The 13538-nt window shown below is 41.0% G+C and overlaps 1 long non-coding RNA gene across 1 annotated transcript; it reads right to left on the bottom strand.

Annotated features, from left to right (window-relative positions):
- Positions 1 to 3619: 3619 nt before the first annotated feature.
- LOC140498680 (uncharacterized) lies at positions 3620 to 12080 on the bottom strand. Its single transcript, XR_011965179.1, has 3 exons — positions 11581 to 12080; positions 4624 to 4823; positions 3620 to 4172 (listed from the first exon to the last, which is right to left on the bottom strand). It is a non-coding gene; the product is annotated as an uncharacterized lncRNA (long non-coding RNA).
- Positions 12081 to 13538: the final 1458 nt, after the last annotated feature.

The following is a 13538-nucleotide window of genomic DNA, read 5'->3' as shown; positions in this document are numbered from 1 at the left end:
GTAAAGCTCTTAACACATGCCTGGCACACAGTAGGCAATAAATAAATGTTTCCTTCTTTCCTTGAGTTGAGGGTTTGTCAGGATCTGGCTGGGGAAGAGAAGGGGAGAAGGGAGACTTATCGAGGTGGAGGATTATTGCTAGCAAAGGTTTGTAGAAAGGACCAGCCCTGTCATGAAGGAAAAAAGGCTTCCCCTTGATGGTAGTAACCAGAGAGTCCTGTCCTTGGTAGAACCACACTGTGTGGTAGGAACAGGAGCAGATGTCCATGGCTCATACGAAGGGTGCAAATCTAAGAGAGGCTAATGGAGGCAGGACATTACCAGAAGTGGCCAAAGATGGAGAAAGAGCAGAGGGGAGAAAGGTCAGTCACAACCCTTGTTCCCCCATTGCAACCAAGTTCCCCAGTTTTATTTAGCTGCAAGTACTATCTCCTCTTTTTCTGTCTTTTCTTTCCTTCCTTCCTTCCTTCCTCCCTCCTTCCTTCCTTCCTTCCTCCCTCCCTCCCTTCCTTCCTTCCTTCCTTCCTTCCTCCCTCCCTCCCTTCCTTCCTTCCTTCCTTCCTTCCTTCCTTCCTCCCTCCCTCCCTCCCTTCCTTCCTTCCTTCCTTCCTTCCTCCCTCCCTCCCTTCCTTCCTTCCTTCCTTCCTTCCTTCCTTCCTCCCTCCCTCCCTCCCTTCCTTCCTTCCTTCCTTCCTTCCTTCCTCCCTCCCTCCCTCCCTTCCTTCCTTCCTTCCTTCCTTCCTTCCTTCCTCCCTCCCTCCCTTCCTTCCTTCCTCCCTCCCTCCCTCCCTTCCTTCCTTCCTTCCTTCCTTCCTTCCTTCCTCCCTCCCTCCCTTCCTTCCTTCCTCCCTCCCTCCCTCCCTTCCTTCCTTCCTTCCTTCCTTCCTTCCTTCCTTCCTCCCTCCCTTCCTTCCTTCCTTCCTTCCTTCCTTCCTTCCTTCCTTCCTCCCTCCCTCCCTCCCTTCCTTCCTTCCTTCCTTCCTTCCTTCCTTCCTTCCTCCCTCCCTCCCTTCCTTCCTTCCTTCCTTCCTCCCTTCCTTCCTTCCTTCCTTCCTCCCTCCCTCCCTTCCTTCCTTCCTTCCTTCCTTCCTTCCTTCCTCCCTTCCTTCCTTCCTTCCTTCCTCCCTCCCTCCCTCCCTTCCTTCCTTCTTTCCTTCCTTCCTCCCTCCCTCCCTCCCTTCCTTCCTTCTTTCCTTCCTTCCTTCCTTCCTTCTTTCCTTCCTCCCTCCCTCCCTTCCTTCCTTCTTTCCTTCCTTCCTCCCTCCCTCCCTCCCTTCCTTCCTTCCTTCCTTCCTCCCTCCCTCCCTTCCTTCCTTCCTTCCTTCCTTCCTTCCTTCCTTCCTTCCTTCCTTCCTTCCTTTTTTCTTTTTGCCAAGAAAACCCCATGAATAGTATTGCCTGGTGTACTACGGTCCCAGGAGTTACAGATGACTGAACCATCACCATCATTTCCTTCCCTTCCGGAGCTAAGGTCATGACTGTGACTATTCAGCAGGAATATCCCAGATTTCTTCTTTCTTCCTGTAAGTGAGCGGAGTCCTTCCTCAAAATCAATTAATTTAATCACAAAAGTCTTGGAATGTAGTCAGTATAAGGAAGTTTCTCTCCCCACTTTTCACAGAATCACTCCATCATTCAACAGGTTTTGCATTAAAAAATCACAAAACAAATAAAGCAGGTATTGGAGAATTTTTTTATAACCCTACCGCAAGTCTTTAATCGCTTTGAGAGTCCTAGACTTTGAGCTATTGAATACAGGCACATTAATGCCACACTGGAAACATATTGTGATTGTCTGAGAGAGCCAGTCACATTCCTTGGGCCTAAATACCAAAATAGCTAGATGTTCAGATGTCCACCAGACCTGTCACAGAAGGGTCCAAGTGTAGGAGTTCACCAGTTCAGAAACTGGATCCAGAAGTGGAGGAAAAAGATTTGAGAAACAATTGCTCTTGGAGGGAGAGGAAGAGATTTTCCTAATATTGATCCATATGCTTAAGATTGCAGAGAGGCTAATGGGAGATTAGGCTCTCTCCCACCAAGACCATTTTCAAGACCAGCTCAAAATAGTTCACATACCTCACAGCCAAAAGGAAAGAAAATTGAAAAATTGCTTGCTTTGGTATATAATAGTACTAATGATCATTTATATAGCACCTTAAGGTTTATAAAACACTTTACAAATAATTATTTCATCATATTATCACAACTCTGGGAGTTTAGGTGCTTTTATCATCATTTTACAGATGAAGGAACTGAGGCAAACAAGTTAAGTGACTTACAAACACTTAGTAAGTATCTCAGACTGGATTTGAATTTAGATCTTTGTGATGCCAAGTTCAGTACTTCATCCACTCTACCAACCTAACTGCTAAATCACCCCTGGGTTATCAGTTCTGGTCCAGTAACAAGTAAAGGGAGTCTTCATTATCACATACTGCAGCTCTCTCTATACATGATATATCTCCTGGAAGTAGCGCACCCTCCTCTGCTTTCCAGCCCTCACAGGTTTCCATGAAAAGACTGGAAACAAGCAGAAAATGTCTGCACATTTCTAAGGAATAATCCCTGTAAGCCAGCTGAACCACTTTACACACCAAACTACAAGTAAGACTCCAGGAACCAAGGGACCAGGTCACAGGATCCTGTACTCAGGGCAAATCCACAGAGGTGGGAGGTATCCCCTAATCTAAGCCCCCTATGGAAGTAGAGGGGGAAGCAGTGCAGGGACCCTGGAGTTCTTTACTTGGGGCAAACCATCAGCTTGCATGGATTAAATTATCATCTCTCTGTTGATGACTCGGATCAGAATATCCAGCCCCAATCTCTAATCTAAATTCGTTCACAACCATTTTTCAGTTGTAGGGAGACCCCATTGGACTTTTCTTAGCAAAGATACTGGGAATGATTTTGCCATTTCCAGCATCAGTATACATTATTTCCCTCAACACACATACACACACACACATTTTCTATCTCCCATCTTCACCTAGGCTTCACAGAATCACTCTCAAGGGATTCAAGACACAATTAAAGCATTTCACCCCCCCCCCTTTTTTTTTTAACATGAAGACTTTTCTGATTCCTCTTCCCCTAAATGTTATTCTCTCATTCCCAAACTACCTTGTAATTAACTACTTTATATTTATTCTGCATGCCCTTGTACAGTGTCCCAAAAGTCTTAGAGCAGCTTAAAGCTTTAATATCCTTCAGGAGTATAAATGCTATAAACTTAACAAAAAAATCATTTGAAAGTTTATTCAAATTTTTCTTATACCTATTTAGTTTTGTGAATTTTAAATAATAATTTTTTATTTTAATTTTAACAGAAAAGAGCACCCTGTTGTTATACACTGAATATGTGACATTTCTGGATGACACTTACCCAGATCTCTTGATACACTGAGGAGGCTTTCTTGTTTGGCCACCTTGGTCACCTGATCTATCTCCATTAGACTTTTTCTTTTGGGGGGTCACATCAAAATTGTCAGGTATGCATCAAAGCTTCATTTTCTCGATGATTTTAAGGCTAGAGTTACAAATGCAATCCTTTCAGTCATCCAGCAGCAACCGATGAAAGTTTTTTCAAAGTTCAAAAATTGATCAGAGCAGTGGTTATATCGAATTTTTATTTTTAAAAGTACCAATATTTTTAAAATGCGAATAATTATCCTTACAAATTTCATTTTTTTGCAAGTCTGTAGCATTTATGCTCATGAAATTATTAAAGCTTAAAACAACATTGAGACTTTTGGGATACCCCATACTTAGCAGTCTCTCCCATCACAATATAAGTTTCCTTGTGGATAACGATTGATTCATTTATGTATCCCCAGTGCCTGGCACAGTGGCTTAGCACTGAGTAAGGGTTTAATAAATACTTGCTGGTTGATAGATGTTGTTGCTACATCCCAGAAAAGGCTTTCATTTCCTTCTTTCCCACTGGTTTCTTCCCCATATTCCTGCTCTATGAGCAGAGAGGTGAAATGACCTCACCAGAAGGCAATGTAGGACAGACATAGAGAAGAAATGGCCTCTTCTACCTCTGGTGGCAGAGCCTCCTCTTTTTTTCCATGTTAGAGATTCTGAGTCCAAATCTCAGCTCCGTTACTTGCAACAGGTGGGCCAGCCTGGGCAATTTGTTTCCTCTCCTTATGTCTCAGAATCTATATCTATAATATAAGGGCATTCAATCAGATAATCTATAACTCTTTCAGGTTCAAATTCTATGATATACCCCAATCTCTACCTATTTCCAGTATTCACATCATATCACATGTGAAATCCCTTCAAGTACCCTGCTCTATTAGTTTATCAATATCTTCAAATCCCATGACCTACAGCTCTACTCTATAATAGTCAGTCACAGGGATAGTCAGTCATGCCCAAGAATCCAACCATCACTCAAAAATTTTCCACCTCTGGAATCTTGAATTCCAATATTCTCTTTTTTTATCACTTATCTATCTCTTCCACTCTCATTTCTTATCTCTTCCAACCTTATCTCTTATCTATCCACCCTTCCTTCTACTCCCAATCTGTCACCCTTGCTTTGGCCTCATCTCACCCCTTTTATAATCTCAACCCTGTAGCTCAAGAATTCAACAAGATCTTAGTCCTCACCCTTGAATCCCTGTTCCTTTGTCCCATCGGATTTCATTTCTTTCCAGTCGGCATGTCTTCTCTGCAGTCCATACTTCCATCGTCCACCTTGCCTTTTCTGCTGTTGCTCTGAGGCTCCTGCCAGAAATGTTAAAGCTTATAACGAGTTGAGGTTACTGATGCTTCCTTCAAGAATGACAAAATGGGATTTTCTTTTTTAGCTATATTGGGAGAAAAAAGAAAGGTCACAGAAGGGATAGAACCTTTGCTTGTGGTGGCTGGGACCACGATCATTGGCAACAGAGAGAAAACAGTTATTCTCATTATTTTGCTTCTGTTTTCTCTGCCAAGGAGAATGACCCTTGAACTGAAGATGACAGAACAAAATTACTAATAGGGAATTGATATCCAAGATAAGTAAGGAAATAGTAAGAGTGCTTAGCTTCCCTTGATGAATCCAAGTTACCTGGCCCAGATAAACTATATCTTCAGATATGGAAAGAACTGGACAGTATGATTGATGAGCCACTATCAGTGATACTTGAAAGATCATGGAAAATGGGAGAAGTATACAAGATTGGAGAAGGGCATATGTTGTCCATATTTCAAAAAAATGAGGGGGACAGTCTGCAAACCATAAGCCAGTGAGCTTGATTTCAATGCCTAGTAAAATTCTACAACAGATCATTAAAAAGATAGTGAACATCTAGAAGGAAGCTGTGATAACAAAAATCCAGCATGGCTTCACCAAGAACAGCTCATGGCAGACTCACATTTTCTTTTTTTGATTAGTAGGTAAGGGGGAATGCTAGAACAGTTGACCTAGATTTCAGCGTATGTGTGTTTGTCCTTCATTTATGAAGAAGACCATGCCATCAGAGAAATGATGACATGACTCGCACTTGACTTTGTTTTGAGTGAGGGAGGGCTGTGCAGGTCACCAGCCTCAGTTCTCCTCCAGAGCCATCTGAATCCAGTGACCAGATATTCATCAGGATGACTGGAGATGACCCAGGATGAGGCAATTGAGTTAAGTGACTTGCCTAAGGTCACACAGCTAGTGAGTGTCAAATGTCTGAGGTGAGATGTGAACTCAGGTCTTCCTGATTCCTGTACTGGTGCTCTATCCACTGTACCACATAGCTGCCTGCTAGATTTCAGTAAATCTTTTGACAAAGCATTGTATACTATTCTTGTGAAGAAAATGTAGATATGGATTAGATGAGAAAAAAGTTAAATAAATTAAGAACTGAGTAGTTGTTAATGATTTAGTGTTAATGTGGCATGGAGTGTCTAGGGGAATACTCCAGGGATCTGTGTTGGGCTTTGCACTGTTTTACATTTTTACCAATGGCTTGGATAAATGTGTAGGTGGCATACTTATCATATCACATTTGACCCAAATCTGGAAGGACAACTACTGTACTGTAGGACAGAGTCAGGATCCAAAAAGGTCTTCACAAGCTAAAGCACTGGGCCGATTCTAATGAGGTAAAATTCATTAGGGGTAAATGTGAAAGCTTATTTACACTTGGCTAAAAAAAGCAAATTCAGAAGTACAAGATGGGGGAGGTAGAATCATACAGTAACATTCTGAAAAATATCAGAAGGTTTTTATGGACTATTATAAGCTCTCTATGAGTCAGCAGCATGAAGTGGCATCCAAATAAGCTAATGTAATTAGCTGCATTAAAAGGAACAGAGCTTCCAGGAATATGTAGTTAACAGTCTTACTGTATTCTGACTTCATTAGATCTCATCTGGCATTCTGTGTTCAGTTATAGGTACCACCGTTTAAGATAGATATTGATAATCTGGAGAATGTACAGAGGAGGGCAATAAGGATGGTAAAAAGATTTTTGGTCCATGGCAAAGATGCTCAGCTGAAGGAACTGGGGAATTTTAATCTGCAGAAGAGAAGACTCATGGGAGAACGTGATAGCTGTCTTTAAGTATTAGAAGGGCTGTCAAGTGAATGAAGAATTAGATTTGTTTCGTTTGGCCTCAGAGGGCAGAACTAGAAGCAAATAGTGGAAGTTGTAAGGAGACCAATTTGGGCTTACTGTCAAGAAGATCCTAATAATTTGAGTAATCATAAAATGAAATAGGCTTCCTAGAGAGGTAATGGGTTCACCTCCTTGGAGTCTTCAAACAGAGCCTGGCTGACCTTTCATCAGGTATATTATAGTGGAGATTCCTTTGATGTATGGGTTGAACTGGATAGCCACTAAGTGCCTTTCTAGCTGTCAAATTCTATGATACTATGAGAGGTACTCAATGTACACTATCAATCGAATATGAGACAGGTACTTATTTCTTAAAGTGCCAAGATACAAAAAACTCACAAGTTCATATTGACAGAAACAGATTTAAAACAGGATTCAGGAACTTATAACTACCATTACAATATCTACTGGAAGGTTAAATCATAAACATCAGAACAGTAAGTAAGCAATTGGTAGGAGTGTTCCTCAGTTCACCTCAATTCTGCCAAAAGGGGCAGAAAAATAACCCCTTGTGCAAGGAAAACTGACAAAATTAACTCGTAAAGAAACACAGTCTCTCAGATAAAATATTGAGGAGAGACAAAGACTATGCTAAGGAACAGAGAGAGGAATGCACCTCAGATAAATGTATTGAAAGAATTTGAAGGTACAGGAATATCTGAAGTCATAATGGCTACAAGACTTTGAATGTAACTGTTTTCAGACTTTTGAAATTTGTATCTGACAGACAAAATTGTAAATCAAATAAATGCTTGAGGATTCTGGGAAGATCATATTAGTATTGTTGGATTCATGTCTGAAAGAAAGATGTAATTCTTGAGTTTTACCTCACAAGTTAAAGATGAGTCACTGACTACTGGGATGCTCTGATTTGAGACACAGGAAATCTGGCCTCATATCAGAAGCCAAAGCAGTTTTGAGAAAAAGCTGTAGGAAGAAGTAAACAGAAGAAGGAACATAAGCTAAGTAGAACAGGAATTATAAGAATCCCGAGATGGAAGACATAGATTTTCGACAAAGATGATTGACTCCAGCTGCTTTGCTAGGAACTTGCTACTTCGAAGAGAGATATTGCTTTGCAGATCACCTGAAAAAGCTGTTGGAAGCTCCTTGGAAGAGCCTGGTCCTCCAGCTGCCTAAAGGTGCTTGTTGCTCACTAGTGCTATTGGCAGCTGGAGAGTAGGATAATTACTCAGAGGTACCCGAGTTGCCCTCTCAATTTGAGAGGGAGAAACAGAGGGGGAAGGACAAGTTTTGCAATTGTTTGCTGTAAGCAGTGCTTGGCTGTGAGGGGAGGCATGGAGTTGACTGGACAAAGCAGAATCCCCTGATGTTTGCAGTTGTGAGGATCTTTGTAGTTGTCCAGCTTGAGAGACCTTTCACTGAAAGAGCGTGACATTTTATTCCGAGCCTTGCTAAGGGTGGCTGTGAGGTGTCCCTATAGAAGCTGGGCCATGAAGATGATCCACTTCCATACTCTGCTCCAAGAAGCTAGCAAGAACAGGGAAACTCCTTTTCCCCACCAACAATCAAACTCTCTTTAATTTTTGTGACCATCCTACATTATCTCACCCTTGCCTTCCTTTCTGCTGCTGGCATATCCCCTTCTCTTACAACAAAAACGAAGTGTCTGTGTGGTTATGACATGTATATTACATAGTTAATTTTCTGTGTGCCTATAATCTCCTTCTGTAGTAAGTAAGCTCCCAAAGGGCAGGTACTATTTTGCTTCTGTATCTCCAGCACCTGTACCTGGTACTTATAGCACTAGGCTCTTCATGAAACTTGAATGAAGAATGAATGAATGAAGCCAGCTATCTACCCACTCCACTTAATGGCCATCACCAGGACTGATTATCCCTTTGCTTTCTCCCCCCAAACCTAGTTCTCTCCTGGCTTTTTATGAGAGATGTATTATCTCTTTGCAAGCAGACTGTTCTAATATTGTCCCACTCTGCTGCCTGGAAGCAGGTCAGCTAAGCTGAGGTAGTCATGAGGACATCAACTGATGACACAATCTGAACCTTTTGCCATTGGGCAGCATTCCACACCACAACCTATATCCCAATTGTGTTTCTACAGACATGTTTGTAGAACATGTTTCTGATGTAATCTTGAATGTGGTTCTTTCAAAAAATGTGTACAGGCTGGAAATGTTACTTGGTGACTATCTCCAAATACAAGACTCCTCATCTGTAAGATCATGGCAAAGATTCTGAGTTAGTTTGCAAGGAAAGAATACTGGTAGAATTATTACTTCCATTTTCTCTCCCTTCCTTACCTATAGCTTCTCTCACCATTCAGTCATCTAACATGCTAGAGCTATAAAGGGACCAACAGGCAGCATAAATTTTACTTTGACAACCTATTCTACTCATCTAATAAAAATTAACTTTAAATAGTATTTTACATACATTACCTCACTGAAGCATCACAATCATCCTGTGAGTGTGTACTCTCATTATCCCCATTTTACAAATGAGGAAACTGAGATTCAGAGACATGTCCAAGACCATGTAGTAATGTCTGAGGTGGAATATGAGCCCAAATTTCCTAAATCCAATCCAGAAGCATGCCTACATTACTTCTGGGTGACAGAAGATATTAGAGACCCAGTGCTTGACCTAGGATGAGAGTGACCTGATCAAAAGTAATCCTTTAAGGCCTAGTATAGTAAGAGTTGGACTAGACAAATCTATAACAAGTATGAGTATGTGAAGAAATTATTTTAACTCCCAAAGGGGAAAGAACTAAAGTAGTCAATTTTTTGTAAGGTTTCAGGGGGACAAATTCCCAGCAGGGTGTGAGCAAAAGCTATTGTAACTGTCACACTAGGACTTCAACTTTAGTTAGCAGCATCCTTTAATGTTAAGACTTCTCTTATATCTATGACCTTATTACACATGAGCACACAGGGCTAGTATGGACAGTGAGTAAATACCCCAAATACCCAAAAATCATCCATTTGGAATATTGGCTCATTAAATATGATCATTTAGGTAAATATCTAGTCAAGGGTCTTAAAGTCTCTCAGGAGGCAATATCTTTCTAGAGCCCTATGCGAGCTGTTTCTCTGTAGGTCTTCTATACCTACACAATGACTGGTCACTTGATGACAACCTGAGCAAACCCAGGCAACTTTCCATGTTCCCAACATGGAATTTCACCAAAGGTGGCCTTTGCCCCTGACTCCCAGGTTCCAGTCCAGTTCCAGAAGTTGAAATATTGCTCAAACATTAAAATGACTATTTATATTTTCATTTTGTGTACCACTTAGGAGGTATTTCACAATTTCAGGTCTCTTTCCTCAGTACCCATAGATTTGGACACTCTTTTATGTTGTAGCCACATAACTTTAATAATACAATTAAAATGCAAAAGACAAACTCACCCCGCTTTCTCCCATATGTTTGACCTAGATAAGAATTTTCCTTTCTTCCTCTCCCTCCCTTCTAAATGTTTTATTGATGCTTTCCCCTTTTTTTATATCACTTTCCAATAATTCCTCTGAATAGACTCTTCCATTGTAACAAATAAATAGTCAGGCAAAGCAAACAGATAGACCCTGTTTTTAATTTTCTTTGTGTCTTTAATGCTAAGAACAGTGCCTAGAACACAGTAACAGGTTAGTTATGGAATCCTAATAAACCTGCCCCCAGACACAATATTCTAACTTCCTTATGGACCCCACTGAACAGCAGGCATGTCTTGATTTGACCACACAATCTGGCTTTAATGACACCACAGGTCCCCAGACCCAATCTATCTCAACTTCCTCATATGCCTCACTGTCTCATTAGAATAGCAGGCATGTCCATGTGATGGGATCCCACTCAATGCCTCTAGATAGCCACTGCCCCAAGACCCAATCCTCATATTACTCATAGAAACAGCAGGTGTGTCCATACACTCAACCACAACCACATCCTTCTAATCTCGGACAGGACCACAATAGCCAGCCAATCAGAAAGCAGCACCACCAGGAGGCCCAAACAGGATGTGGACTCCAAAATAGTAGAAAGGACTTTCCCTAAGTAGGCACCTGCACAGTAATAGCAAAAGCTGGCCTTTAAATGAACTTATGACATAGAGAGAGGCTTATTATAATATCATTATCATACATTCATGCCTCCCATGGGTTTTTCTGTATGCTTTATGGGTAATTCCATGCACAGTTTCACTGAGGCTGGGACCCCTCCCCTTCTGCTAATCCCTTAAAAATTTCTCCTGCCTTTTTAATATTCATATATTATTCCTATTTTCTGTTGTATAATCAGCATTATATACCCTATAAAAATCCTCATCTTGCTCTGATAAGTTGCTGATTCTTCTTGGAACTCAGCTCATTTCCTGAGAGCCGCTACTCTCAATAAATGCCTTTGCTAATAAACAAACAATAATAAATGCCTTTGCTTGGGTAGAAGGTGGTCGGAATCTGTGGATTCTTTCGAGATGACCCCAGAACATATCATGAAACTGCAACAGTTAATACACTTATCGACCGAGTGACCTTGGCTGTGTCTACAAATGCATACCTCAGTCTACACCTACAGTCCACCACTTCTCTCCTGAGAAGTCAAAGGTACAGTTTGCAGGGGACAACACTATTTCCTAAGAACACATTCTTACAGCTTGTAATGTAGGAAAGGAATTGGTAAGGACACTTTTCCAGTGTGGTTGTGAGCTTTGGCCAAATACTTGACCACTGAATTGCAAGTGTCCTTCAAATTCCATCCATGAAATTCCTCCACACCTCATAAAGGGGTAATGAAGTGAAAACTCCTTTTTTTTTTTCATTTCTTGTTTTTGTTACCTACCCTCTTTCTATAATTTTATTAACTGGACTGAGGCAGGGGGAATCAACTGCAAGGCTATTCTGATCATCTCCTCCATTCCAACCCCCCACTACATACTATTTTTATATAGTAAGGGTTTAGAAAGCATGATGACTTTAGCCAGGCCATATTCTTACCTGAGGATGACCTGAAGCATCAGCCAGTACCAACCCTTTGTTGCAATAGTGATTGATCTTCAAGAGACCCTTGCTTTTTAGTTGTGGATTCGCCTTAGCAAGTCTATAGTAGGTCAGTGCCTGGCAATTCAACAATTGGGGGATGAGATGTGGTGGTTCCTTCCCTTCTTTGTTCTGATTGGCTGGGTGCTGAATCAATAGACTTTATTAATACTGAATAATATGATATGTACATCAACTATATGACAGAATTGAACAGACCTCAACAGACTAACTACATGTATGGGAGAGCCTTATCATGGTAGATGTTGTGGTGAGTAAAATGCAATAAAGTTAAACTGAGGTAGTGCTCTGAGCAAAATAGGTTTATGAACAGTGCTGTTTATGTGTTAACAAAGTGGGTGAGATGATGTATAATTGTTAAGTAAGTGGGTCAGACTAGCAACCTCAGTACAGTCAGACATTCCCATGAGAAGGAAAAGACCCTTTTTACTGACACACAGGAAAGGAGGGGATTATGGTAACTGGAGAGTCTTAAGGTCGGCTACAGCTGAGGAAAGTGGGTTGGCATTCACGTGTGGCTAATCACACCCCTGTCTGATAATTAAATAAAATTAATTGTGATAATGTTTAATATAAAATTTTGGAATAATCTCTTTGTTCTCTCTGAAGCAAACTCAGAGAATGCCTTTCCTATGTCAGCAAAAGCCAGCCAAGGCTGACTCTACACTCCTTAGGAGACCTTTAACCTAAGACACTATATCTTATTATCTATAGACATCTTAGGTCTAATTTCTATTGAACTTTGTTTACCCTTTCCTATGTCAGTTATCTGTTTATGGCAGGAAGCCTGCCACTTACTAGTGGTGGGATTTCCTTCTTTATCACCTCGGCATATGTTTACCCAGCTGGAATCCCAAGGCCTGACCAACATTACTTTGTTAATTGTCTTGTCTTACTAAATTTATGATTTGTTCAACTAGGAGAGTTCCTTTCTCACGGCAAAATGTATATAAGCCAGAAGATTTCTGCACTGGGTAGCCAGAACATTTCTGGCTCCATAATGCATTATGTTACTGTTATCTTTAATAGGGAATTGATTGATTAATTAATTAAATCATAAAATGTATGCATTTAGCCTGTTGCCTTTTCTTGTCTAAGTTTTCAGGTCAACAATTGCTTTATGGGACTCAACTGCCTCTTGTAATCTTGTCTAGAAAATCAGAAGCACCCAGTTAGTCTAGTTGTCCTTTTGGGGTAAATCATTGTTGTTGTCCTTTGTTTTTGAAAAGCATCACTGACAGCATAGAGTAATGCCTTGACTTGTGGATAAATCAGATTTAAGTAAGGCAGAGTTACACAAAGTTGTCAGCCTCACTCTCTCTTCCAGAGTCATCGAAGTGCAGTGGCAGGACAAAAGTCAGGATGATTGGCGATGGCCTAAGATTCAGTGGATCAGTAGATAACCTTGGCTTCTTCAACATCTGATCAAGCTCTAAGGAGTCCACATCACCTGCTTCAGCCACCCTCATGGCTGTTGGAACAAACTGTTCTCAGCTGCCCATTCCACTGGGGGAAATCTTCACGTCCTTGAGGTAGACATCTCCCTAACTCACCAATGGTTTTGAGGCCTGTTCCCTCAACCTGGTTTAGCTCATCTGCTGAGACAATTTACCAGGGTGTGGCCAGTGCATATGACACTGCTTCTTGGAGTCACCGGTGGGAGTTGGCTATACTGGAAAGCAAAGTAGGGTCTTTGGCTGTTTTGGTTTTAGTATAATCAAGTGCCTTCGATTGAATTTTGCCTTTGATTGAATTAATCAAGAGTCTTTAACTAGAAGTAGTATATGTATTTGTATTGTTAATTATTTTAATGTGATTAAAGAAGATCTTTCCCCATCCATTAATGGGACTGCCCATTAGGGGAAGCTTAATTAGGGGAGGCCCACACCTTTTGT

This window comes from Notamacropus eugenii, chromosome 1 (genome assembly GCF_028372415.1).
Source record: "Notamacropus eugenii isolate mMacEug1 chromosome 1, mMacEug1.pri_v2, whole genome shotgun sequence".
NCBI classification, from domain to species: domain Eukaryota; kingdom Metazoa; phylum Chordata; class Mammalia; order Diprotodontia; family Macropodidae; genus Notamacropus; species Notamacropus eugenii.
This window is presented reverse-complemented; position numbering and strand designations above follow the sequence as displayed.